Source organism: Macrobrachium rosenbergii, chromosome 15 (genome assembly GCF_040412425.1).
Source record: "Macrobrachium rosenbergii isolate ZJJX-2024 chromosome 15, ASM4041242v1, whole genome shotgun sequence".
NCBI classification, from domain to species: Eukaryota; Metazoa; Arthropoda; class Malacostraca; order Decapoda; family Palaemonidae; genus Macrobrachium; species Macrobrachium rosenbergii.
In genome coordinates, this window is record NC_089755.1 from 58931761 (window position 1) to 58959341 (window position 27581).

The 27581-nt window shown below is 36.6% G+C and overlaps 1 long non-coding RNA gene across 2 annotated transcripts; it reads right to left on the reverse strand.

Moving 5' to 3' along the window:
• Nucleotides 1-12785: 12785 nt before the first annotated feature.
• LOC136846815 (uncharacterized) lies at nt 12786-25832 on the reverse strand. 2 transcript variants are annotated; one of them, XR_010855547.1, is made up of 4 exons: nt 25687-25832; nt 20255-20349; nt 17917-18062; nt 12786-17308 (listed from the first exon to the last, which is right to left on the reverse strand). It is a non-coding gene; the product is annotated as an uncharacterized lncRNA (long non-coding RNA). The 2 variants fall into 2 exon arrangements; XR_010855548.1 differs by having other exon boundaries at nt 20255-20345; nt 25687-25819.
• Between the last annotated feature and the right edge of the window lie 1749 nt (nt 25833-27581).

Below are 27581 nucleotides of genomic sequence, written 5' to 3' on the forward strand. Positions count from 1 at the left end.
CTGGTTTTCTTTGCTTTGGACATTAATCACTTGTTTTATTCCTTTCTCCGGATGTCTGTCAGGATTTTCTCATTGCTTCATGATTTTCCCTTTCCTTCGGTATACCTTCCACTCTTTAGTTAAGTTCTTTAGGTCCTCCAAAAATTCTTTATCCCTCACGTTCATAGTCCATAGTAAGGTGGTCTTACATTCTTTAGACATCTCAGGTTTTTTTTGGTAACGCTTGTTACACGTTCTTCAGATTGTCTTGATTTCACACGTTCTTAGTCAGGCTGACTTTTGTCTTGTTTCCACCCATTCTTTGGTTTTTGTCAGGCCTGTCGTGCTGTGTTCCACAGTCTTGTCTTGGCTTGTGTCCCGTACACCATGCTTATCAGTTCTGTCATACCATGTTGCTCAGTCTTCTCTCAGTACTATGATCCTCAGTCTTGTCTCAATACTTTGATCCTCAGTCTTGTCTCAATACTTTGATCCTCAGTCTAGTCTCAATACTTTGATCCTCAGTCTAGTCTCAATACTTTGATCCTCAGTCCTGTCTCAATACTTTGATCCTCAGTCTCGTCTCAATACTTTGATCCTCAGTCTTGTCTCAATACTTTGATCCTCAGTCTTGTCTCAATACTTTGATCCTCAGTCTTGTCTCAATACTTTGATCCTCAGTCTTGTCTTGACTAAACTATAACCTGTGCCTCAGTCTTCCCTTTCCCACTGTTCTGTAGATTACCTTGTCATAGTCCTATCTTTTATTACTTGCGATTTGCTACTAGGAACTGCTCTGTTCTCTCTTGTATTACGACACCCAATCCTCCTTCGTCTTTAATCTTTCCTTTTGCCCTTAGTAGATATTCAGTCGTTGCTATTACTGCAATAATAATTCAATACATTTCGTCTACCTCTCAGCTGCTTCAGTAACTCGCAACCCTATCTGAATCGCTTGCATTTACTTCAAACTTCACAGAAGTCTGTGAAACTACACAGCCTCTAAAACTTCTAAGATAGTAAGATTTTTGTTTTCGTGTTTTGGTAATTATGAAATATAATTTTCATTATTATGTAGTAACGCGAATCATTTTAATGAATAAATCCTCCGCTCAAAGCCTTGTTTCGAGTTAACCCAATTATTGTATGCTGTCTGCTACTGTTAAGGTTTCCAAAGGAGTGCATTTAAAATGCTTTTGTTTTGTAATCTTGGAATGACATTAAAGTCTGTACCTTTGTCAGATCTTTTCCCGTATATTCTTAAGATCCATTGATGCTTCAGAAATACTCTATTCTTAGTGGTCAGTCTAAATAATGCTAGATATGTAGGTAGGTAGTGTATTGTTGAGACAGTAGTCTTCATGGGGAGATTATTCTTGCATTAAAGTATTCTTGCTTTGAAGTTTCAATTAGCACGATTCTATAAGATTAGCTGGGTTGAGCCATTAATCGGATATACATTATGGTTTCCAAATTGAAATTAATGGCCAAATTCAAATCTGTTCAACATAAGAAAAAAAATTGTTAGGTCAAGTTTCAGAGCAATCGTTAAAAATAGTTTTCTGCCCTTGGTAACGTATTTTGTCCTGAAAAGCAAAGCGTAGGTATATTAGGATTTTTTCTCTTCGCAAGTAAAAAAGTAAAAATTAGGACTCCTGTACTAAAAAGCTAATTATAGAGCTAATTATAGGTGTTTTTTTTTTCTTGCAAAAAGTTATAGCTTTAGCAACCAGGTATAATGTAGGAATCAATGTAATTTTCTAAACTTGAATAACATCAGTAAGTAAAGTTTATTAGGCCAAGTATAGTTTTATTTTTTCTCCTAGAATTAAGCTGCCATAGCCCCAAACTAGCAATGATCAGAAGTACATCAAACGACTAGGTTTGTGGTAAAAATGACTGTCATATTCCTTGTCATTCCGAGATTATATTTAACCATATTAGCCATGATTATCTTTTTCTCTTCCATTCATACCTTTGGAAAATCTTGTGTTCCTTGCAGACTTTGAAAAGGTAACTAATTGTATTCATGTTTGTAAGTAATGAAGTCTGAAAAGATTGTTAGGTCTTTCACGGATCAAATGTACTTGAGGTTATTTCACGTGCTGTGATAATGAAGAATCGTCACAATGCTATATTTGAAAAGTCTGGACAATGGCAGCCATCAAACAAGTCATTTTCACTCTAGGTTTTGTGTGTAATGCTGTTCATTTTCTGGGACAGACTCTAGCAAACATCATATCAATGACGAGCCAAAGATCCCACAGTGTGTCTTTTGAAGAATCGATCAAAACTGTATTTAGTTTCAAAAATGAAAGGCCACTTGGAAAATGCTGAGACAGGAGAGAAACTCAATTGTTTTAAAGTTAATAATTGACCAGCATAGACGTTAAAATGCTCTCCTGAGTTAACTGCTTTCCAACAAATCTCTGAGACGAGGTGTTAGTGGTTAATTTCATCGTTTCGAACGTTGTGTTCTGGTTAATCTTTAAAATTGCAGTGTTTCTTGACAGTTTCTCAATCTTTTTCGAAGTGGGATTTCAGTTGAACACTAAATACAGCTTTGTAAGATGATTCTTCAAATGTTATGATTAAGTTGTTCCTCCAAATTGAGAGCATTATGCACGAAATCTAGGGGGGAAATGAGAGCTGTGTAGAAAGTTTTTCCTGGTTGTCATTGTTGAAACCTCTCTCATATTGCTATGTTACGTACCTTTATCATTCCATGTGAAATGCTTTTAGAATATCTAATCCGTGAAATACCGATCTTTTTAGGCATTTTTTACTATTGGATAAATTTGTTCATTTCCACATTTTTTGAAAATTCATATTGCTTTTCTGAATGTTTCAGCGAGAGTTAAGAACTTTGAGTTAAATAGCTAATACTTTGAAAATAATTAATTCTTTGAGAATAATTCTTTGAAAATTCTTTGAAAATTCTTTGAAAATTCTTTGAAAATAATTAATTCTTTGAAAATAATTAATTCTTTTGAAAATAATTAATTCTTTTGAAAATAATTAATTTTTGAAAATAATAACTTTGAAAATAATTAATTCTTTGAAAATAATTGTTGAAAATAATTCTTTGAAAATAATTAATTCTTTGAAAATAATTAATTCTTTGAAAATAATTAATTCTTTGAAAATAATTAATTCTTTGAAAATAATTCTTTGAAAATAATTAATTCTTTGAAAATAATTAATTCTTTGAAATTTGTTGAAACTTTCGAGTTAGTTATGAACTGAAATTATTTCCAATTTTGTCAGTTCGTTTTGCTTTTCAGAATTTAACACATATTGAGTTGTTCAAATTTTTGAATTTTTGTTTCAAGCACTTTGCTGTCATACAATATTGTATATTTTAAAATTACTTTGTATATTATAACAGCATAGTGCTTAAAGACAAAATAGTCTTTGTATTTTTGTATACAAGTTAGAAAGTTAAGAAAACCAATAAAAAGCAGAAATTATTTACATCTTTTATTAACTATAAAAAGTATAAAAACATTTTTCACATCTAAAAAAAAAAATTGGTCGAGGCACAGTGTTCTCCCTAAAAGCAACGTCCATATGACAGAGTATTCTCCCCACACTTCCCCCTCCATCCTCTCCTGGTACCAGCAGGACCTCATACCTGTCATGAAGCACCAAAAGTCTTCCAGAGAGAGAGACCTTTCAGCACTTAACAGAAAAATCCCCAAGTCTATATGGTGTGCTATTCACTCATGTTCAGAGTTTTTTATTCTCTCACTGGTGTACTGAGAGGGGTAACAATTCTACAGTGTTCATGAAAAATACTCTCGGTTAAACGGTTTTTTTAAACCCTGTAGTTGATTTTGGGAGCTTGTTCAATTATCAAGACCAGTAGTCTTACAAAATGGCGTATTTTTTTTTACTCTGACAGCATATAGTCATGCCACTGTGTTTAAGCGTTTTTTTATTGCTAGTTAGTCAAAACCAAACGTTGATTTTAGATTTGATCTCTTCATTAACTAATTTTAGCTTGAAATGTTTAGACCAGATACAATTTTAGCTTGTGTTTAGACCAGATATAGTCTTAATTAAATCTAGATTACCACATTTCTGATTTTGGTAAAAAAAAAAAACTCATTAAATTCTTTTATTGTAGAAAACTGCAGTGTTTAAGACGATACATTTTAATGGTACAATCAATATTGGAAAGAATATTTATTCAACTGTGAATATAATACAACAATAATCACAGACGCAATTCGTTCTCAAAATATGAACTACATTTTCTGAAAGTTCCAAAGAGCCCTGGATGCAAGAACCCATTGAAAGAAAATGGGAATTTTCACTTCAGGTCCACAAGTTTGTTGGAAAGAAAATGGGAAACCAACTTCCTTACCCTTGAGAAAGAAAATGGGAAACCAATTTCCTTTCTCCAGAGATGGAAAATGGAAAACCATTTTCCTTTCTCCTGAAAGAAAATGGGAAACCAATTTCCTTTACCTCTTCAAACATAGCGGATCTTAAGACAAAAAATACCTTATTTTCATTCTTTAGTTATGAGCATCTGGAAACTTAAAATTTTCAGATCATGGAGTCAAAATTGTCATGACTGCGTATGTAAGTAGTTTTGAATATTTTAAAATATAAAAGGAGGGAGAGGAAAGCCCACCAAGGCCCACCCCTTAGCCCACCTAGTAACAGATTTACTCTAAGAATTTTTTTGCTTTTAGATAAACAGAAGTTACTAGGCCCTTGAATGCTTTCCTCTTCCTCCTTTATCATCTTTATTCATTACTTTACAAAATTTATTACTTTTCAAAAATTTATTACTTTACAGAATTAAATTATTGTGATTCTAAAACCACTCTAGTGTCATTGTACAGATAACTATGTAAACCAATTTTTAATTTTATAGTTACATTTTCTACACTTACAAAATTTGAATTTTAAGAAAATTACTTTCAGCACAAAATTGGAATTCTAAATCAAATTCACAACAAATTCTGTAAAGACACCCTTTCTGAAGCCCAGTGAACAATTCCAATACATTTTGTTACTCAAGACACTTGAAGCTCCCTCAAAAAGCAGAAAGATCACATAAATAGCCAAATTATCCCTCAACTTCGTCCCATTTTCTGTCCCTGATTGAGTCGGGTAAAAGTGAATTTGACAGAGGTATTCGGATCTCGATCTGACTAACCCCCCCTAAAAGGAATTAGGCAGGCTGGACCGAGGTACCTCTACTCTAATACACGTGTACCACCGGAATCACTTTTAGAATGGGTTGCATGATTAATCCCCCAGTATTACATCTCTTCAAAGACTTGAGAGCCAGACAACTTTGCAACACCAGAGCAAGACGAACTCTTACTGAAGACTGGAGTATAGCAGAATGATCTATGACCTCATCAACAACCATTTTCTAGCTTGTATAGTTTCGCCAACCGAGAGTCAAACCTTATGAAATATCAAAACTAGATGACATCTAAATACGTATCTATCAGACTGACCATGACCACCATTTTTAGCTCGACTAGTTTCCTCACTAGCTTCCTCACTAGGACAGCAAAGTTGCGGAAAGCTATGACCTTTCTGTTGTTTCCAAAGTGGGGTTAGCAATTTGCAATACATCTTAAGTCCTGATAACTCAATACAACACCCCTTCCTTGTCTGTAACCTTTCTCAATATACAAAAGTACCAGTCACGTTCTCTTCGGGTCAAAATTTACACCACTTTACAACAGAGTACGTTTTTTCCACTGAAATCCTTTGACTAGATATGTACTCGAAAAACCTTTGTAATTAAACTTGGATAGGGAGGAGAAAGAGTAGAATTTGCCTATGTGATTGTCTCGAGTTTACTTCCGTCACCCCACTAATAATGTTACGCTTAACATTGAGGCTGACCAATTTTCTTAAGGAAAACCAACCCAGATAAGTTCGTAATGGTTTCACAACTATGTATTAGCTCAAATGCAATTACCCATTATAATTGTGAATTTTATTACTTGTAGTCACTACAACCATCCCATGAACTCTGGCATTTATCAAAATTCTCTCGAGATGCAAAGCAACTTCCACAACGTCTGGATTGGAATTTCAAGCGATTGCTTTAACGTTACATTTATTCCGTGAACTCTGCCTCTGATCAAAATTCGAAGAGACTCATGGCTATCTCAAAAGGTCTGGATTTCATCTAATAAGATACATTTTTTGATGCAGATTTTTATGAAGGTACAAAAATCTAACGAAGGAATTTAAGCATTCTTTTTTTGTTTAGAGTAAACAAAACAGAAGCTTGTTCTAGCATTGATTGTGAACGACACTTTCAAGGGCTGAATCATTCCATATTGCAAATTACCTTATACGGACACTTTGTTATCGGCTCGAAATAAAGAGCAGGCTCCTCTTCAAAGCTCTGAAGCAAGAAACAGGTTCTCTAGCAATCAAAACCCTCAAACCTAAGCAAGATTCAGGTTCTCTTAGTAATCATGCATCAGGTTTCTCGAGTTAGGAAAACTTAGCTTCCAATGTTACTTGCTTTCCATAGTGTAAATTTTCTGCTACGAAGTTACGCTAGTTGTACCTCACGATTATGTCAAAAGCTCAATACAGAATATAGAATACACATTATGGTATATTAGGCTACTACGCTGCTCAAAGCTAGCTCTGGTGAAAATTTCATAAGGAAAGCTTAACTTCAATCTACTGGCTCCTTTTAATACCGACTCAACTATCAACAGCCGTCTTAGTTTGCTAAAGGAAGTCTATGAATACACAAGCCTCTTTTGTACGTAGGTCAGCTATATCAGTTTTAAATTCTAGTCCATAAATATAGAGACTAAACTGAGGTTTCATATTACTTTTTACCTAAAGAACAAAACCTGACGCCATGAAGGTAGTTACAAAAACCTGACGCCGTGAAGGTAGGTACAAAAACCTGACGCCGTGAAGGTAGGTACAAAAACCTGACGCCGTGAAGGTAGGTACAAAAACCTGACGCCGTGAAGGTAGGTACAAAAACCTGACGCCGTGAAGGTAGGTACAAAAACCTGACGCCGTGAAGGTAGGAACAAAAACCTGACGCCGTGAAGGTAGGTACAAAACCTGACGCCGTGAAAAACCCTGACGCCGTGTAGGTACAAAACCTGACGCCGTGAAGGTGCAAAACCTCACGCCGTGAAGGTAGGTACAAAAAACCTGACGCCGTGAAGGTGCAAAACCTCATGAAGGTAGGTACAAAACCTGACCTGAAGGTAGGTACAAAAACCTGACGCCGTGAAGGTAGGAACAAAAACCTTGCCTCATGAAGGTAGGAACAAAAACCTTGCCTCATGAAGGTAGGAACAAAAACCTTGCCTCATGAAGGTAGGAACAAAAACCTTGCCTCATGAAGGTAGGAACAAAAACCTTGCCTCATGAAGGTAGGAACAAAAACCTTGCCTCATGAAGGTAGGTACAAAAACCTTGCCTCATGAAGGTAGGTACAAAAACCTTGCCTCATGAAGGTAGGTACAAAAACCTTGCCTCATGAAGGTAGGTACAAAAACCTTGCCTCATGAAGGTAGGTACAAAAACCTTGCCTCATGAACGTAGGTACAAAATCCTTACCTCATGAAGGTAGGTGCAAAATCCTTATCTCAAAGGTAGGTGCAAAACCCTTATCTCATGAAGGTAGGTGCAAAATCCTTATCTCAAAGGTAGGTGCAAAATCATCTCAAAGGTATCTCATCTCAAAGGTAGGTGCAAAACCCTTATCTCATGAAGGTAGGTGCAAAACACTTATCTCATGAAGGTAGGTACATAAAACCCTGATGCCATGAAGACTAGAGAATAGGTACAAAAACCCATGTCATGAAGACTAATGAATAGGTACAAAATGCGATGTCATGAAGGCTAATGAATAGATCCAAAAATCTAACGCCATGAAGGCTAGTGAATAGGCACAAAAACCTATGTCAAGAAGGCTAGTGAACAGGCACAAAAACCTATGTCAAGAAGGCTAGTGAACAGGCACAAAAACCTGTGTCAAGAAGGCTAGTGAACAGGCACAAAAACCTATGTCAAGAAGGCTAGTGAACAGGCACAAAAACCTGTGTCAAGAAGGCTAGTGAACAGGCACAAAAACCTGTGTCAAGAAGGCTAGTGAATAGGCACAAAAACCTAGTGAAACAGGCACAAAAACCTGTGTCAAGAAGGCTAGTGAACAGGCACAAAAACCTATGTCAAGAAGGCTAGTGAACAGGCACAAAACCTGTGTCAAGAAGTGAACAGGCACAAAACCTATGTGAAGGCTAGTGAACAGGCACAAAACCTATGTCAAGAAGGCTAGTGAACAGGCACAAAAACCTGTGTCAAGAAGGCTAGTGAATAGGCACAAAAACCTATGTCAAGAAGGCTAGTGAATAGGCACAAAAACCTATGTCAAGAAGGCTAGTGAACAGGCACAAAAACCTATGTCAAGAAGGCTAGTGAACAGGCACAAAAACCTATGTCAAGAAGGCTAGTGAATAGGCACAAAAACCTATGTCAAGAAGGCTAGTGAACAGGCACAAAAACCTATGTCAAGAAGGCTAGTGAACAGGCACAAAAACCTATGTCAAGAAGGCTAGTGAACAGGCACAAAACCTATGTCAAATAGGCACAAAACAAAACCTATGTCAAGAAGGCTAGTGAATAGGCACAAAAACCTGTGTCAAGAAGGCTAGTGAATAGGCACAAAAACCTATGTCAAGAAGGCTAGTGAATAGGTACAAAAACCTATGTCAAGAAGGCTAGTAGATAGGCCCAAAACCCATGTCAAGGCGGCTAGTGAATAGGTACAAAAACCTATGTCAAGGCGGCTAGTGAATAGGTACAAAAACCTGTCAAGACGACTAGTGAATAGGTACAAAAACCTATGTCAAGAAGGCTAGTGAATAGGTACAAAAACCTATGTCAAGAAGGCTAGTGAATGGGTACAAAAACCTATGTCAAGAAGGCTAGTGAATAGGCACAAAAACCCATGTCAAGAAAGCTAGTGAATAAATACAAAAACCTTACACCATGAATTCTAGTAAATAGGTACAAAAATCTATCTTCAGGAAGGCCAGTCAATAGGCATAAAAACCTATCTCATCGTCTTTGATAAGGCTAATCTAAGTTATCAAACACTGTATATCGACTTGAAATAAAACCAATTTCGCTAAAGACATTTAGGCACCAAACAATGTCTACAAGAGTTATCAGAACTAATGATTATAAAAATAATTCAAAGTACGGACTCCCACAACCTGTTTAAAATCTGGCTCGAAAACAGGAAAAATCATCTGAATAAAAACCATAGTTTACTTCGTAAGAGGACACCAACAATTAATTCCTCAACGATGGGACTGTCAGGCCATAACCACTTTCAATATATCCCCATTTCAATTATGAATTTACCTGAAACTGAAGGTAATTCTATCAACAGTAGTTACAGGCTAGGCATTATACTGCAACTACAAGTAATTCCCTGTGCGACCAAGACTAATAAACATCCCAAAACACTATGTTGATGTTACTTCGGAATTGTGATGCTTTCTCGTAAACCTTCAACTGTTAAACAAAAGCTAGATACACAAAACAGGTCTGAATCTAAACATTGTCTATCCTAAATTTCCTTTCCTTACAGATTCTAAACTATTTGACAGTTCGAGATTGCTTTTAACGCCTCAAGAACGAGCAGCAGTATATATAAAAAACCATGAGCCCTCGAGAACAGCAATAATTGACGAAATTTAAGTATCGAACATCTGCCAAAATTACCAGTGGCGCACGCATGAAACCATGACAGGAAATAAGACACTAAAACTTCATTGAGTTTTATTTTGCAATTTGTATCTTGAAAGACAGGTTACTATCCTTAGAGAATCATTTTAATGCATGAATGATCAAACTCGTTTATAAATGGTTAACGTTAAAAATCCAAATTTTGACCAGTTAAAACCTGACCAGTTGCATAAACATCTCTACTCTCAAAGCACCAATCTATGCTGAATTGTGGAACAAACCAAAGTCAAAATTAGATATGTGAAAGTTTAAGTTTAAAACACTGAAAAACTAAAACATCCGTCCACTGTACCTACGTTGTACTACGAACAAACCTGAAGATTAATTTAAGAATAAATGAATTAAAAGAAATTTCAACAAATTGGATTACAAGCTCTAGTCATATCACCGGCGAGGTTACCATAGTGACTACCATGACAGTCTACCCATTTCGACCAAAAGCAAACCCCGCTGATCTACCAATCATGGTCCTAAACCTGGACAAAAAGGCTGGTTGAGTGAAAGTGTTGTTCCTCGTTGTAAACAAGACCAGACATTTGTCAAACTTGCAAAAAAAATAAAAATAAATTTAAAAAAAACCAAGAATGAAAACTAAGAAAACCCAATGCCGACAGCACCCAACTAAAGCTAATGATATAACTGCCAAACTAATTTAATCAAAAGCTGAAGATACCAATCCTAACCAACGCTGAAAACTAACCAAACCAACGCTGAAAACCCGGAACTAAACCAATGCATAACCAACGCTGAAAACCGAACCAAACCAAGGCAGAAAACCACAATCTGAACCAGTACAGCAAACCACGAACTAAATCCTGTCAAGGACAAAACAAAGCAATGCTGTCAAAGCCAAGCCAAACCAAACCAATGCTGTCAAATCCAAACCAAACCAAACCATTGTCGTCAAAGCCAAGCCAAACCAAACCAAACCAATGTTGTCAAAGCCAAGCCAAACCAAACCAAACCAATGTTGTCAAAGCCAAGCCAAACCAAACCAAACCAATGTTGTCAAAGCCAAGCCAAACCAAACCAAACCAATGCTGTCAAAGCCAAACCAAACCAAACCAATGCTGTTGTCAAAGCCAAACCAAACCAACGCTGTCAAACCAATGTTCTCAAAGCAAACCAATGCTGTCAAACCAAACGAAACCAATGCTGTCAAAGCCAAGCCAAACCAAACAAAACCAATGCTGTCAAAGCCAAGCCAAACCAAACCAATGCTGTCAAAGCCAAGCCAAACCAACCAATGCTGTCAAAGCCAAGCCAAACCAAACCAATGCTGTCAAAGCCAAGCCAAACCAAACCAATGCTGTCAAAGCCAAGCCAAACCAAACCAATGCTGTCAAAACAAAGCCAAACCCAACCAATGCTGTCAAAGCCAAACCAAACCAACGCAGAAAACACTATTCAAGCCCAACCAACGCTAAAACACACGAACAAAAACCTATGCAGAAGGTCCAAACTAAACCTCAGAAAAAAACAAGCCAAACCACCAACAGGGAAAAATCAAACCCATGCTTTACACCACAAAAGTTCCTAAATACCAAACCTAATGATTTAAAAACCAAGTGTCAAATGTTGAAAAACCAAAACCAAAAAAAATAAAACCTTTAACGAAACACCAAGTGTGAACATAAAAGTGCTAAAAATCAAAGGCTAACACTAAACCAAACAAACTCTGAAAATCACCAATGTTAAAATGACAAAATCACAAAATCCCTTCCCACAACAAATGAAACCTTCCAAAAGTGAATTATATCAGTTAAGTCACTTCTGGGGAAACTTATCTTTACAAAAACAGCCTTCCAAACATTGCACAAAGTTCTTTTAAACAAAGGCAACAAGACCTAACAAGGATGTGCTATCAAAGCCCTGCATTAAGGTAAAGTGACATCAGTTCTTCCTTCAGAAAGTGACGTCAATGGTATCCTCCAGACAGAGAGAACATCAATTTTGCCTGCAACAAGACCTAACAAGGATGTGCTATCAAAGCCCTACAAGACCTAACAAGGATGTGCTATCAAAGCCCTACAAGACCTAACAAGGATGTGCTATCAAAGCCCTACAAGACCTAACAAGGATGTGCTATCAAAGCCCTACTAAGGTAAAGTGACATCAGTTCTTCCTTCAGAGCAAAGTGACGTCAATGGTATCCTCCAGACAGAGAGAACATCAATTTTGCCTTCTGAACAGTTACAGCAACTTAAGCCAATCATGCACAGTATAGCTTTAAATATTTAAGAGCAATATTTCTATATAAGAACTCTTCACACTTAAAACCAGTGCCATACTAAAATGTAATTTTCTCAAGGGCAGATCTTTCCTTCTCATATTAATGTAAGGTGGTAACCTTTGACTTCCTTCCAGACAGAACCAAGAGATGCTACTGGGAAGTTAACCATACATTTTCCACCTAGAATTGATTTAAGTGATCTTTATCCCTCCTTTATTTCATAGACATTAATGGTTAAGTAACTTTAAAGACAAAATGGACATTTATAAACCCATCTGGTCATTTTTAAGTGAGCCCAGTGTCAATTTGAAGAGTAACAAAAGTATTGCAAAGGCCAGATGGACCCGTGGATAATACTTTACAAAACATTTACAATTTACTTTAAAATACATTTACCATTTACTTTAAAATACATTTACCGTTTACTTTAAAACACATTTACCATTTACTTTAAAACACATTTACCATTTACTTTAAAACACATTTACCATTTACTTTAAAACACATTTACCATTTACTTTAAAACACATTTACCATTTACTTTAAAACACATTTACCATTTACTTTACAATACATTTACCATTTACTTTACAATATTACCAAGGAAAAATTACATAAGAACCAATACAAGGATCCAAAGTACCTTTAGAATCACAATCACTTTTTTACATATACTATTACGCACTACTTACATACACAATTGAAATTTCATTTTGAAAACTTTTGTCAATGAAATTTTAGTACGTATTACATTCACAGTAAAGACAATACTCTTACATAATTGACCTTACCATATGTACCATCTAAACATTGTCATCATCTACAATACAAGACCAAGAATTGCCAATTTCAATTTACGTTATGTAAAAAGTTATCACTAGAAAATAAATTACAAACTTTTGAGGTTTTGAATTAACTTCACAATAAAAAAGTGCAAAAAACTTGTTTTGACTACATACGTCAGAGTAAAAATGCCAGATTGAAAAACACTGGAACTGTGATTGAACAAAGCTCACATTATCAACATCCGAGTACTAATCAACCTTTCAACTTCAAAATGTATTCATCTGAACACTTTAGAACTGTTAAACCTCTCAGAACACCAGTGAAAGAATGAATAAGCCCGGGACATGAAAAATAACAGGCCAAATAAACTTTAGGATTTTCCAGTTAAATGCTAAGGGTCTCTTTCTGTACAACATTCTAGTGCTTAGTCAAGAGGAATGAGTTTCCAATCTGCAGGTGCCAGAAGAGGAAAGGAGGGGGGCCGTTGGGGAGAGAGGCAACTGTCATATGAACGTTAGAGTAGATTTTTTTAAGTCTTTCCATTTCCAGGTAAAAAAAGATAAGGGTGAGAGCAAGAGTTGAGAGAGAGAGAGAGAGAGAGAGAGAGAGAGAGAGAGAGAGAGAGACTGACTTTAGGCTCCACATCAACGAAAAAATTACCAACAATAACCCAATAAAAAGAGAATTAGACTGGTCATACTAATATTGCAACCTGTAAACATAGCACACTTCAGAACGGGCTTTAATACATACCTTAAAAGCAAACGAAAACATACCAGTGGACAAACAGCAGCAGCAATAAAACGGGAAGTCTAAATTAAAGAGGAAAATCAGCGAAAATTGGCAACAGGCAAGAACAGCCAAATAAGCGAGCAATTGCTAAAGCAGAAGAGCAATGTCACAGCAAATGGAGAGCAAATTTACAAAATTACAACAGCACGGAATGAAAAATCACAACCACAGACCAAACAAAAGCTTACACAAACCACAAACCAAACAAAAGCTAACACAAACCACAAACCAAACAAAAGCTAACACAAACCACAAACCAAACAAAAGCTAACACAAACCACAAACCAAACAAAAGCTTACACAAACCACAAACCAAACAAAAGCTTACACAAACCAAACAAAAGCTTACACAAACCACAAACCAAACAAAAGTTTACACAAACCACAAAGCAAACAAAAGCTTACACAAACCACAAACCAAACAAAAGCTTACACAACACAAACCAAACAAAAGCTTACACAACACAAACCAAACAAAAGCTTACACAAACCAAAAAAGCTTACACAAACCAAAAAAGTTTACACAAACCACAAACCAAACAAAAGCCTACACAAACCACAAACCAAACAAAAGCTTACACAAACCACAACAAAAGCTTACACAAACCACAACAAAAACTAAAAACCACAAAAGTGAACACCATAACAAAACAGAACTTAAACCAAAACAGGTTAAAACAAAAACAGCTAACAAACCACAGCAAAACAAGCTACACACATCACAAAACAGCTTACACAAACCACAACCTAACACCACAAGAGAAGCTAAAACAGGCTAAAATACAAAATCCACAACTAAAAGTTAAAACTTGAGCAAAAACTCAGGGAAAACATCAAAAAATCGATTAGTAAACTCATAGGCAGAACTATGAAAATTATGAAATAGGTAAAAATATGCAAAATTTCGCAATGCAACAAATTATGCAAAACCAGTTAGATTCCCTAAAATAACTATGCTGAAAGTAATGTTAAACAGTTTAGCGTAACCAAACAAAAATATAATCACAAAATATTAAATGACAACTGGACAAACCTCAAAGCGCATACGAGCGACCACAGACGCTAGCAATTCACAAACAAAGTACCTAGCCACTTTGAGGGCCAAGCCAGCCCAACTCAAAGCCAGTCCCAAGCCCAGATACCTAGGTGAGGATTTGAGTCAGGAAGGGCATCTACCAGACTTAATGCCAAAACCAATTATAAAATGAACCGTTCAATATAGAAAGAGCTGAAGTAGTCCTACAAAAGCAAAAAAACAGCGACCTCGCCAGGGCATTAAGGTCAAACAGTAATAAACTAAAACTAATCACAAACCAAAACAAGAGCAAAACTCAAAGCAACCCTACTACAAAAAACAGCTTTAAATTAGCGAAAAGCAATTTAAGCAATCCTTTATAAACAAGGGACCCAAACAGGAGCCAAATAGTATCAATATACAAGACATTAGAAACAGGAGCCACACAAGAAATAAGATCAGTCGAGATTAATATAAGTTAGGAAAATAAAAAGATGGTATTAAAAAGTGTAGTAAGCAAAAACATTAGATAAATGGAGATATGAAAAATTGAAGGATAAAAAGGCAAAGGGGTAGGAAGGGAGACGGGTGGGGAACAAGGAACATGAGTTGTGCATGTACATGAAAAATGAAAAGGGGGAGAGAGAGAGAGAGAGAGAGAGAGAGAGAGAGAGAGAGAGAAGAAAGGGTACACTGTGGAGTATGGAAAGTGTACATTGAGTTAAATTCAGAAATGTGTTTGAGAGAGAGAGAGAGAGAGAGAGAGAGAGAGAGAGAGAGAGAGAGAGAGAGAGAGAGAGAGAGAAAGGTGGTACAGTATGTATGAAAAGAGTACATTGCGTTAAATTCAGAAATATGAGAGAGAGAGAGAGAGAGAGAGAGAGAGAGAGAGAGAGAGAGAGAGAAAGTACTGAGCGTAAGGATAGTGAATATGTAAGGTATACGGTGAGCGAGTGAATTAGTTTGAGTGCAAATGTGAAAAAAATATGAAAATATGAGAGAAAGTGAGTATGAGGGTGAGAATAGCATGAAGGACACTGCGAATGTTTAAAGTTTGATCAAATACAAGAATAAGAAAAGTTATGGGAGAAGTTCGATGACGTGCGCGCGCGACTGCGTGTGTATGGGTGTAAAAGTACAATGAGAGAAACATGGAAGTAAAGAGAAAAGTATGAAAATGCGAGAATAAAAAGTATGAATATGTGAGTGATAAAAGTATTAAAAGCTGAGAAAGGTATGAAAAATGTGAGTGATGGAGTATGAAAAGCTGAGAAAAGTATGAAAACGTGAGTGATGGAGTATGAAAAGCTGAGAAAAGTATGAAAATGTTAGTGATAAGTATGATGGCATTGTGAGACTGAGGCCTCAAAGTGAGAAAGTGCGAGAATGGGAATGCAAAATAGAAAGTATGGCTGTATATTAAAATGTTTGATGGAAAGTTATTGGGGGGTGGGTAGCTAACACATTACCTCTAAAATTTATGCCTTTCAATATACTTCTCAAAAGATTCAGTTTATAAACTAAGGCTAATAAGACCTGCATATTAATTTAACCTATGACCCATTAAGCAAGAAAAACGCCTAATCTAGACTAAGGTTAACAAGTATAAATTATGTACATGATACCTATACTTCAACAAGTGTTGCTCTTCACACGAGGTAAGTTTTTTATTCTTCATTTCACTTCGTCTCGGCTAAATCTTAATTTCCTTATGGTTATCTTGACTCGATATATAGCAAATTGATAATCTGAATTTTGAAGCTTTAATTGAAGACATACCATACGTATTGAATTTAAAAATCAAATTGCGAAAATAATAAATTATGCACATGAATAATCAAAATCACGTAACGTAAAAACAGCGAAATGTTAGTTTCGTCAAGAAGTTATTCTATTGAAATACTATCGTAGCAAGCAGCTCTTAAAAATTCAACGTTTTTTGTTACTCTCGTTGCTAAATCGACATGTAAAGACCACAGAATGAGCTGTTGTAACCAATGAGCAGCTTTGATATAGAACAAAACTTTTATATAATAAAACGAATTTGAGTTTGCAAATGGTACGTTAGCTGTAATGACCAAACTTAGGAAAAAATATTTTAAATTCAGTCAATATAGTGTGTGTAAGTTAAACAGTTAAATCCTTGAAAAAAAAAATTTTAGTGAAGAGCAAGATTTGTCGGTAGAAATTCGGCTCGGCATAATCCTACGCAAAATATGACCACAAAATATTAAAATTCATAATTTTTGTAGTTTGAATAATTTAAAACAAATGCCATATACATCCAAGATTCACTATTCGAAGTTAAATTTAAATTTCTTGCACTGTTAGTTTGAAATATCAAAACCTATTCAACTTCCAAATTCGGAGATTTTGGCATTAAGTCTCCATTTAGAAAACTAAATCGATCAATTAGCTATTAGCCAAGACATGAAAAAGCCACCTGTCTAGTACACCCTATGAAAAATTTTCCCCACTTCACTAAACCTAAAATACTTCCCCAAACCATTAAAATGCCTAAACAGACATTACACTCGAGACTTGTCTCAATTCCGTTAAGTGTCAGATTGCTTGAGGAAATATTCATAGGAGATTCTTTTCAAAGTGTGTTGAATATCTGAGCACTGGCTTGAAGGAAAGTTCATGGGAGATTCTTGAAAGTATTGAGGAATATCCGAGCACTGTCTAGTATTGCCTTGGCAGCTGTGATTTTCGTAGACCTGGAAAGAAAAAGCAGTCAAGAACTTGGAACAATATGTATCGAGTGACCAATATTGCAAATATCTTAGGACTGAGAAACAAAATAATTTCAAAGAGCAACACTGCTTTTCTTTAAGTACAAAAATTCTTAAAACCAAAGTTCTCTAAACCACTGAAAACACCTTTAATCTGTAAATTTCAACTTGTCTAACACAAAACGCTTGCTAAAACACCAGTGTGCCAAATGTGAATTTTCTGAACCAATTAATGAACTAAAAACGAAACATCCATTGTAAATACTGATAACCAGTTTTTAAACTGTTTACTAATGGAAATCCATTTAAATCTCAAACAAAATTAACTATGAAAAGTGCTCCAATTAATGAACTAAAAACCAAACATCCATTGTAAATACTGATCAGCAGTTTTTAAATTGTTTACTAATGGAAATCCATATAAATCTAAAAAATAAAATTAACTATGAAAAGTGCTCAACAGCTTGCAAACTTGGCATCTGCAAGATAAATGACGAAAAACCTGTAAATACATTAATACAATACTCCAACAGCACTGCAGGAAAAAAATTTCTACACCACTTCAGTAAAAAAAAAATATCAGTTCTATTCACCTTCAAGGAACAGCTGCTGCAGGAAGTGATTATTGTACAATAGAGCGGTCACTGAATCAAGTTTCTTCAACAAATCGAAGTTCCAGACGGTACACGAAATGGTGAACTTCAGAACTGTCTTGATTCCCTTCAAGTGCAGCAGATTGCTGTAAAAATCGTTCAGATAGTGAAACAAGCATGAAATTTGGCACAAACATTCCTAAGACTACGCTCTCTTAGAAAAGGGCGCTGGCCACCTGAAAATCAAGATGGCGGCTATTTTTCAAAATGGCCGCCATCTATGTTGAGATTCACTGGTTTGGGAGCATCTATTGGATGGAATATGCCAGTTTTTTTTTAAACCTCGACTTTTAGGTTATAAAAATGTTCCATACCACACATTTTATTGAAAACCCTTACTAAATGAATTGTAACCAAGATGGCGTACAAAATGGTTGCCATAAAAGTTTTTTTTTCTATCCACAGCGCTAGCAGACAGAGACCAACTGTTTTTATTTAATGGTATATTCATGTGATCAGACAGTTTAACTAATATGCTATTTTCAACTGAAATAGTAATGGTATGGTCACATACAACATTGTGTCTAAGACTGTAACCATAAAAAGAAAAGAGAAATACGGACTAAACGCAACCAATCTATGTATAGGTCTCTCAACCTACACCTTTGAAAAATTCGAGGATAAGAAGGTAGGCATAGCATGACACGTTGGATGCTCAAGCTAGATTATCTACTGAAGAGAGGGCAATATTTATCTAGACTTCACATTTGCAAGTGCACAGAGCTGTGCAGGGAAGACCCAGCTTGTAGCACTTGCACCTTTCCCGACAGCCTGCTTTGCATCCACATTTGGTAAGCTGTTGGCAACTCTTGGCTAAGGGCGAGTTGGTTGTCAGAGGACTTGCCATGCTTCACCAGACTTTTGCCATCCCCACTCAGCAGGGTTCTCTGGCTGTGGCTGACACTGGGTGGCCTGCCCCACACACAACCAGCCTGGTACGCAGCACGCTTGGTGTGTTGGAGGAGAGCTCCCCTGGTTGGTGGAATGGCCTCATATGCCCTTTGTTTTCTGGCAAACATATCAAGTTTAGCCTCATCCACAGTGCCAGCAGTGCTGGATCTTTCATACATAAGTATGACAAACCTCTCCAGGACCTTCAGGTCACTCTCTTCCACTCTGAGAGGGTAGTGACTCAGTTTGGAGAACACAGTGGAGGCCTCTGGAAAGATGTTCCATGTCTGCCAGGCGGTCTTCTTGCCCTTGCTCCGGAAGGCTGACACTGTATCACAGCCTGTGAACTCATGGAAGAAGAGCATGCCATTCACCTTCTCCTGGCCCAGAGAGTTGCACAGGTCATGCACAGCAATCCAGCGCAGGCTCTGGCCTTGGCCAAATGCCACCCATAGCTTCTCTAGCCCTAGATTGTGGAGAGTGGAGAAAGCACTGACTGCAACGACAAGAACATCTGTGTCATTTGCTTTAACCGTGATGGTCTTGGCTCCATGTTCTGTGGCATATTTGGCATGGAGAAAGATGCGGGTGTCAGCTTCCTCATGAGAGCACTTTTCCAGTCCCTGAAGACTAGCCTCATGAGTGCTGAGGACAGCAGACCCTTTCGTGGCAATGACAACATTTGTGGCAGACATCTGGGCAACTTTGTCTGCCAGGAACTGGAACAACTCTGTCTTGTTGGCATCGTGTCTTAGGAAATTGCGCCAGTTGGATGGAATTGTGTTCTTGTCTGTCACCTTGCGCCTTCCTCCTTGACCACGTTGGAGCCTGGTCTCAGCTTTGAGGCTGGATGTATTGTATACATCAAATACAAGATGTGATGATGTGTACTTGCTGCTATAGGATTGTATCACAGGCAAGAAGTCGCAAAGTGCACTATAAATCAAAGACTTCTAACCACAAACCTAAAATAAAGAATTACAAATGAAATCATTGGTTTGTGAAATTTACTGTCAAAAGGAGTGAAAATGTATGTTAGTCAAGTCCTAAAATCCTTTCTAAAATCCTTTTAATCTAAGACAAATTACTTTAGAACTGCCTCCAAGTTGCAAATACAGGTGTTTACATTAGTTTCCATATTACGACTAGAGCAATGAGCCTTCACATTCAAGTCAAAACCAACACTCATGACCAGAACAAACTTTATTTTCAAGAGAAAACGTGGAGTGTGAAGTTCAGTACATTACGTCAAGCATTTCCAAATATTTAAAATGTCACGCGGATGTTTCTCGAACATTTGTCAACTTTCGGCCTTAATAGCTTGGCACCATAAGAAAATTTCCAGAACCAAAGTATCAGAACAGTTATTTTGAACCAGTTTTCTCACCTGTGACTTTAGGGTTATATCCATAAACTTCGAAGTTGTGTTGCTTCTCCACTCGCCAGACTTGAAAGGTTGAGCAGGGTTCCACGTACAACTTTCTCAAAACCATGAAAAAGAAAGCCAGATTAGTACAGACTCCCATCACGTCCCAGATACTTTGTATAGCTAAGTGCTAATATCTTAAATGTCTCCTATAAATTTGTTTACAAAACTAATTCCTATACTTGAAGATTGCCACAATTTAATACGAGAAATACTGGTCTACAGTCTCCAAATAAGCACTAATAATTTCAAGTTACAAAGTTTAAGCACTTGGGAAATTCAACAAGGATCAATGGTCAACAAGGATCAATTGTTAAAAGTTTAAGTGCTTGGGAAATTCAACAAAGATCAATGGTTAAATGATTTACTACCTTCACTCAAACTTAGTTTTTATACTTGACATTCATCTAGTCCCTTCGGATTCAAAAGTGAGAATCTTAGCTTCTGAACAGGATTCCTATTGGGAAAAGTTTAATTCAAGGTAAAATTTCAAAACCTCAATGTGTCAAAATGCTTCATTTTATGAATTACTACCCAGTAGTTGAAATAAAACACTAGCTGTTTGAGACTGTTAGAAACTTAAGATATTTTAAACCTTCCTTTCAAAATCTTTGTTACTATCAACCAATTTCCATTTCATCTTGAAAGCTAAATCCGTGTATGATGCAGATTCAAAAACATCCAAACGAAGTGCCTCCCAGTTGTTATTCTCTTGCCTCCCAGTTGTTATTCCCTCCCAGTTGTTATTCTCTTGCCTCCCAGTTGTTATTCTCTTGCCTCCCAGTTGTTATTCTCTTGCCTCCCAGTTGTTATTCTCTTGCCTTGCCTTGCCTCCCAGTTGTTATTCTCTTGCCTCCCAGTTGTTATTCTCTTGCCTCCCAGTTGTTATTCTCTTGCCTCCCAGTTGTTATTCTCTTGCCTCCCAGTTGTTATTCTCTTGCCTCCCAGTTGTTATTCTCTTGCCTCCCAGTTGTTATTCTCTTGCCTCCCAGTTGTTATTCTTCCCCAGTTGTTATTCTCTTGCCTCCCAGTTGTTATTCTCTTGCCTCCCAGTTGTTATTCTCTTGCCTCCCAGTTGTTATTCTCTTGCCTCCCAGTTGTTATTCTCTTGCCTCCCAGTTGTTATTCTCTTGCCTCCCAGTTGTTATTCTCTTGCCTCCCAGTTGTTATTCTCTTGCCTCCCAGTTGTTATTCTCTTGCCTCCCAGTTGTTATTCTCTTGCCTCCCAGTTGTTATTCTCTTGCCTCCCAGTTGTTATTCTCTTGCCTCCCAGTTGTTATTCCCTCCCAGTTGTTATTCTCTTGCCTCCCAGTTGTTATTCTCTTGCCTCCCAGTTGTTATTCTCTTGCCTCCCAGTTGTTATTCTGTTCTGAAAGAAAATTTAAACATTCAGCAAACCTAACAAAAATCCTAGAATAGAGCTTTTTACGTTTAATCTACTTAAACCAGGTATTTTAATGCAGTATTTCCCGCTGCACCTCCTAAAGTAATATTTCGCTACACAAGTTTTGAATATAAAATTACCAAAGGACACTTTAATGTCTACCTACAAACTGGCAAACCAAAACGAAACTTTCGTCCAGCCGTCCTGTAAATCAAACATTCAAACCCTAATGCAACTAAAAGTCACCTGTCTCACTGTAAAGTCTCAGGCTGAAAACTTTAAAGCAAATCCGAGGAACGAAAACTTGAACAAAATGAATTGGCACTATCAAATTGTGAACAATGGATTAACACTAAAAAATTGTTAACAAAGCAGGTACAATGAAGACAATGTTTAAAAGTGAAAGGTACGCATGCGGACTGATCCTCCGAAAACACAGCCCAAGGGCGACTTTAATATCAAATGTAATCTTTGTTAATTTAAAGTTAACCGAATATAAAAATCACCATATTAAAAACTGTTTTCAGTACAGTTATTTAAATGCAAAGTTGATAGTCTGCAGTACTTGCAAAGAAAATATGAAAACATAAAACCATAAACGCATCAAAATTTTAATGCTTACACTTAACACTGTACATAATTATGACTTCTGAAGTAAATACCATTAATAAATTCTGACATCTACATAACATCTTTTGGGTAACTATGTTGAACCATAAGAGCTGCAACAAGCTTCGAAACAATCATTAAGGCCGGGACCAACGCTACACCACGAATTCATTTAATTTTAAGACTTCAAAATCGCAACTGTCATGTGAATCCTTTTTGTATGTGTCATTAAGGGGACAAGCGGCCTACATCACTTAAGACGGCGGGGAGAAGGACAGGGTGGGGGGAAGGACAGGGTGGGGGGAGAAGGACAGGGTGGGGGAAGGACAGGGTGGGGGGGGGGGGAGAAGGACAGGGTGGGGGGAAAGGACAGGGGGGGGGAGAAGGACAGGTGGGGGGAGAAGGACAGGGTGGGGGGAGATGGACAGGGTGGGGGAGATGGACAGGGTGGGGGAGATGGACAGGGTTGGGGGGAGAAGGACAGGGTGGGGGAGATGGACAGGGTGGGGGAGAAGGACAGGGGAAGCGAAGGTTTCACTTGGACACTGCTCAGTATCTGAGGCAGCCTGTAAAGATATCTACGCTTGTTTTGTGCTTTTAAAACGCCATTAAGCAACACCATTAAGCTAAATGGTGGAATTCTACATGCACTCAAAACCTACTAATGGCAATTTTTTTTTTTAAACTCACAGCAAAGAATACGCTTTCCTTATCATTGTAAAACCAGCCTTCCGTTTCAAAGCAGCTGAACAATTTAATGCCAGACCACTTAATTATCCTACTCCTGTAATATTACAAGATTTAGCCAAGATCAATCCACTAGCGGCCTTAAATCAACGTAGAAACCAAAAGCTTAACAGATACTCAAATCTTTTCAAACTTTAATATTTCAAAAGCTGCCTTGGGACATCTTTGAAAGACCAACTGCTGTATGGTATTGATCACATTAAGTGTAAAGTAATGTTCGTTCTGGATTATCCAGTAACCTATAGTTTTCCCTTTATTTCAAAGTATTAATATAAATATTGATCTTATAGTCTCGAGAAGTTAATCGCTTGGCTGTTGGTCGACTTGGACGAAAAGTTACAGCCTTCTAGAAAAAAATGAAGCGTGGATATATTTTCATAACGATGAGTCAAATCATCGACTAACTCAAAGTTTGCTTTTAACACTCGTGCATAAATAATACCTCAAAAAAAACCACAATCAATATATCGAACCATTTTACCTAGTTGAAACCACCAGCTATGGAAGCAGCTACATTCAAGACCATGCACTTAATTCTCCTTCGTGGATTTAAAAAAATCATTCTTGCGAGCGTTCTCAGGTTTCCAAACACGCCATCTCATCCACGTACATAAGTCTGATCACCACAAACGCGTTCTTAAAAGCAATACGCAGTTTCACGGCTTAAATTGATGGTAATCTTGCAGTTAATATGACCAGGCAATTTGGAACATGAATTCAAAACACAGTAAAACTAAATTTCAGTAGAAAACCTTTGTTCCTTATTTTAACATTTTTCCACGTTAATCCGCGGTTCCTAGCTTTACATATCTAAACTTAACGGTTTTCCAAAATTTTCCACTTCCATAATTTACCTTCATTCACGAGATTAAAATATTTCCAAATTGCTGCAGATCACTTACAAGTACTGCTGGTTGAATTATGACCAGATTTAAATGCCATATTTGAAATTTAACTTTTCATCAAAACACATTTGTCCAAATGGCTCAGTAACTTAAAAAAAACATGGTTACTCCCATTAACCCCCTACCCCCAGCACTATACAAAATGTATGCCATAATTCATTCCCGCTTGGCTTTCGACGCAGTAACTGCTTATTCCTAAAACCCGCCAAAATTTCACCACTTCACTACCCAAGTCCTAAGCCCATTGATTCTGTTACGGCAAAGCCTGGTATATTATGCACGCTTTGAAAGTGCTGCCAACGATACTCTGAACTAGTTCATTAAATATGTACAATATTTAACCTGAGCAATAGTCTGAATTCTACAAAAATTACGAGGTATCGTAATGGCAAATATTAAATTTGCTTATGAAGCTATCAATTTATGTACACTAAACTAATAATTTTGCAATTCGGTGACATCGTAAACTTCGTACGCTAAACATTCATTTCGCAAACAATGCAGTCAAGTATAATTTTACTTCGGCAAATATAAGTTCATTCATATACACTTTAATTCACGTAACAAATTCACGTAAAGTCAACATTTTTACAGCAACACTAGGCAGCTTGACTTCAATTATGAATGGCAAAAATACTAGTGAAACTCCAACAGATTAATTTATGAGAAAGGGATATCGGCAAAACGCCAATTACGTAGAATAATCACTTCAATACAAGGTACTCCGTTCATCGCGTAGTTCATTTGACGAAATTGACTTAAGTAGCCTTATGCACGAGCTTTCAAGATTTTCAGATATTTGTCAGATTTTCACAAATTCTGCAAATTGAAAACGCTTTTCGGGTGTTTAATAGAGCGCTGGTGATTTTCAGATTTTCAAAAATTCTACGAATTGCAAAGCCAACTTCCGTTACGATAATAGTTTGAAATTCTAGTTTACAAGAATTAAAATAGTTTTAGTCATTAAATCTTATAAAATCATAAAAATTAACTTCACTGATACCCATTACCTGGCAGGTTCAGATACGGATTGATTTTATGATGAAGCACAGGATATTTCATATGGGAAGGAATTCCTTGTATTTAAGATAATCCTATAAAATAGGATAGTATTCCAACAAGTTGACCTTTAACGTACGAATTTCACAAAAAATTAAAAATTTTAAGTCACTGAAAGCCCAAAGACTTACTAACGCAACATTCGCTCATATTTAACGTGAGAATTTCACGTTAAAAATAACTAGGAGAAAAGTCTTTGAAAGCCTAAAAGCCTAACCCTAAGATATACCTAACTTAGAAGCCGGCATTCCAGAAGCCTTCATAATTCCAACCAAAGGAACTTGTAAATTTCCACTAACAGTTCTCAAGACCTCTTGGCACAGGCGACCTATTTAATAAAACATGTCAAACATTTCTGTACAGTAAATTAAAATGCAGCAAATTCGTAGTAATTTCACCTATATCCGACGTTTCACTATTGAACTTAACACCATCTTCGTAGTAATTCCAGCAGCAGCACTCGACACTTCACTTTTGAACAAAAGCTGCTTTACCCTGCCGGTTACTTTCTCACCTTGACAACCATATTTAATTCACCACTTCCAAAAGACCTCGCGGAATGTAGTCTACCCCAGAAGATACAGCTGGTTCTCAGTCACAGTTAAATTCGTCCTACAACTTATATCTCTTAATTTCACTGCAGAAAAGATATTAACCTCGACAAAACAATCGGCAAATATAACACTTACCTTGCTCAAATCCTACAAGTCGACGAAAATGTTCAAATATCACAACAGAAAAGCAAGAGACTGAGTGAATTGAACACCCACACAACCGGTCCTTTTTCCCTAAAGACCCCCCTAAATCTTTCAGCAGCCAATGGGAGGCTTCCGTGTCTTGCTTTCCCAAACAAAGGACGGACAAATTTTCTCTGCAAGCAATGACACTTCGAAGAACCCATTACGTCACAAGCAAACATACAGTGACATCTGCTGGTGAATTGAAAACTTAAAATGAGACATTTTTAGAAAGCGTAAAGTTGGTTTATTGATGTTTTGACATGATCGTACTGTCAAATGGTTTAAATATCTAGTTTTTTATGATTATTTACCTTTTAGGTAACGCGATATACATGTTATTTCCTGTTAATTATATTTTCAAATATCAGAATCTCTGCCATCGTACTTTAGTGAATTTCATTTGAAATTTCCACTAAAACCATATCATGTCAAGCCAAATCTTTACGGAAAACATCAGTCCCCTGTGAGAATCAAAATCCTTCTCTCTCTCTCTCTCTCTCTCTCTCTCTCTCTCTCTCTCTCTCTCTCTCTCTCTCTCTCTCTCTCTCTCTCTCTCCATTTACTGTTTTGTATTCCAGTAATGGTTCCCGAGTTGCCTATTTCATGGACCATAGACCATAGAAGTTAAAAAATAAGTAAGGTGAAGCTAGGGGCTGAATGTACGATGCAGACGCCCTTTAATAGTGCCTACAATATATCACATGAGGCACACTATGGGGTGTGCATATATCTAAGAGGATTATCTAATAAGGAAATACTGTACAGATAAACATATCTCTTGGAGGGATACCTAATTAGGAAAGCATGTATAAATAAAATATGTCTAAGAGGAATATCTAATTAGATAATGATGTATACATAAACCACGATTAGAAATTTATTGACATTTATTTCGTCCATTTGCAGGACAATGTGTTGTACCTTTTACAATAAAATTGTCCGAAAAATTTTGTCCTAAAGATATGACACTCCAGTTGTCGTACATCAATGATTTGCAAAATATTGTGCATACAATCTTACCAGTTATACAGATTTTTTGTTAGATGAATGGACAACAGATTTAATTCAAGTTTTGTATTGAATTATACACATGGCTTGCATTAATTAAGTGATAATGTCCTCCTCTAAATAAAGATACAGTTGCTAAGAGTATTTTGGTAATGATAATTATCTAACCTTCTTAGGAAGCAATATATTTTTCATACACTTGTGTCTTATCCGTGTTGGAAATATATTACGTAAATATTGGCACTAATATTTTAGAATCTAGGCATTTTCGGATATTAAAAATCCATTGGTTTTTTTTACCAAAACTTTCAAATATAATGAAGAGGATATCATTTGAGACAGGACTTCAGGGAGAAAATTGAGCATTTAATTTTCCAAGGTGACCAATTTACTAACTTAAATGTTATATATTATATATAGTATGTATGGATGCATATGTATGTATACATAACTGCAAATATATTTATATGTATATATGTGTGTATATGTATACATTATATATGTAACATACATATACCCACACCCAGTCTCTTATTTTTCACCTGTGGCAACGTGTGATAAATGAATCACGCACAAAAGTGATTACAATCATATATATATGTGTGTGCGTGTGTGTGTGTGTGAGTTTGTGTGCGTGTCTGTAAAAGAATCTGGGTTTCAGTTAAGGTCAGTTGAATTAATGTTTTTATAAATCCTTTCTAGGAATGCAGGCAATGCTAATAGTTATTTTAGTTTACAAGGTGGCGCCGAAGGTATTTGGTTCAAGGCAAACTTATTGAGAATTTACTCACGCAAATGGAAATACAAACTCTAACACACACACACACACACACACA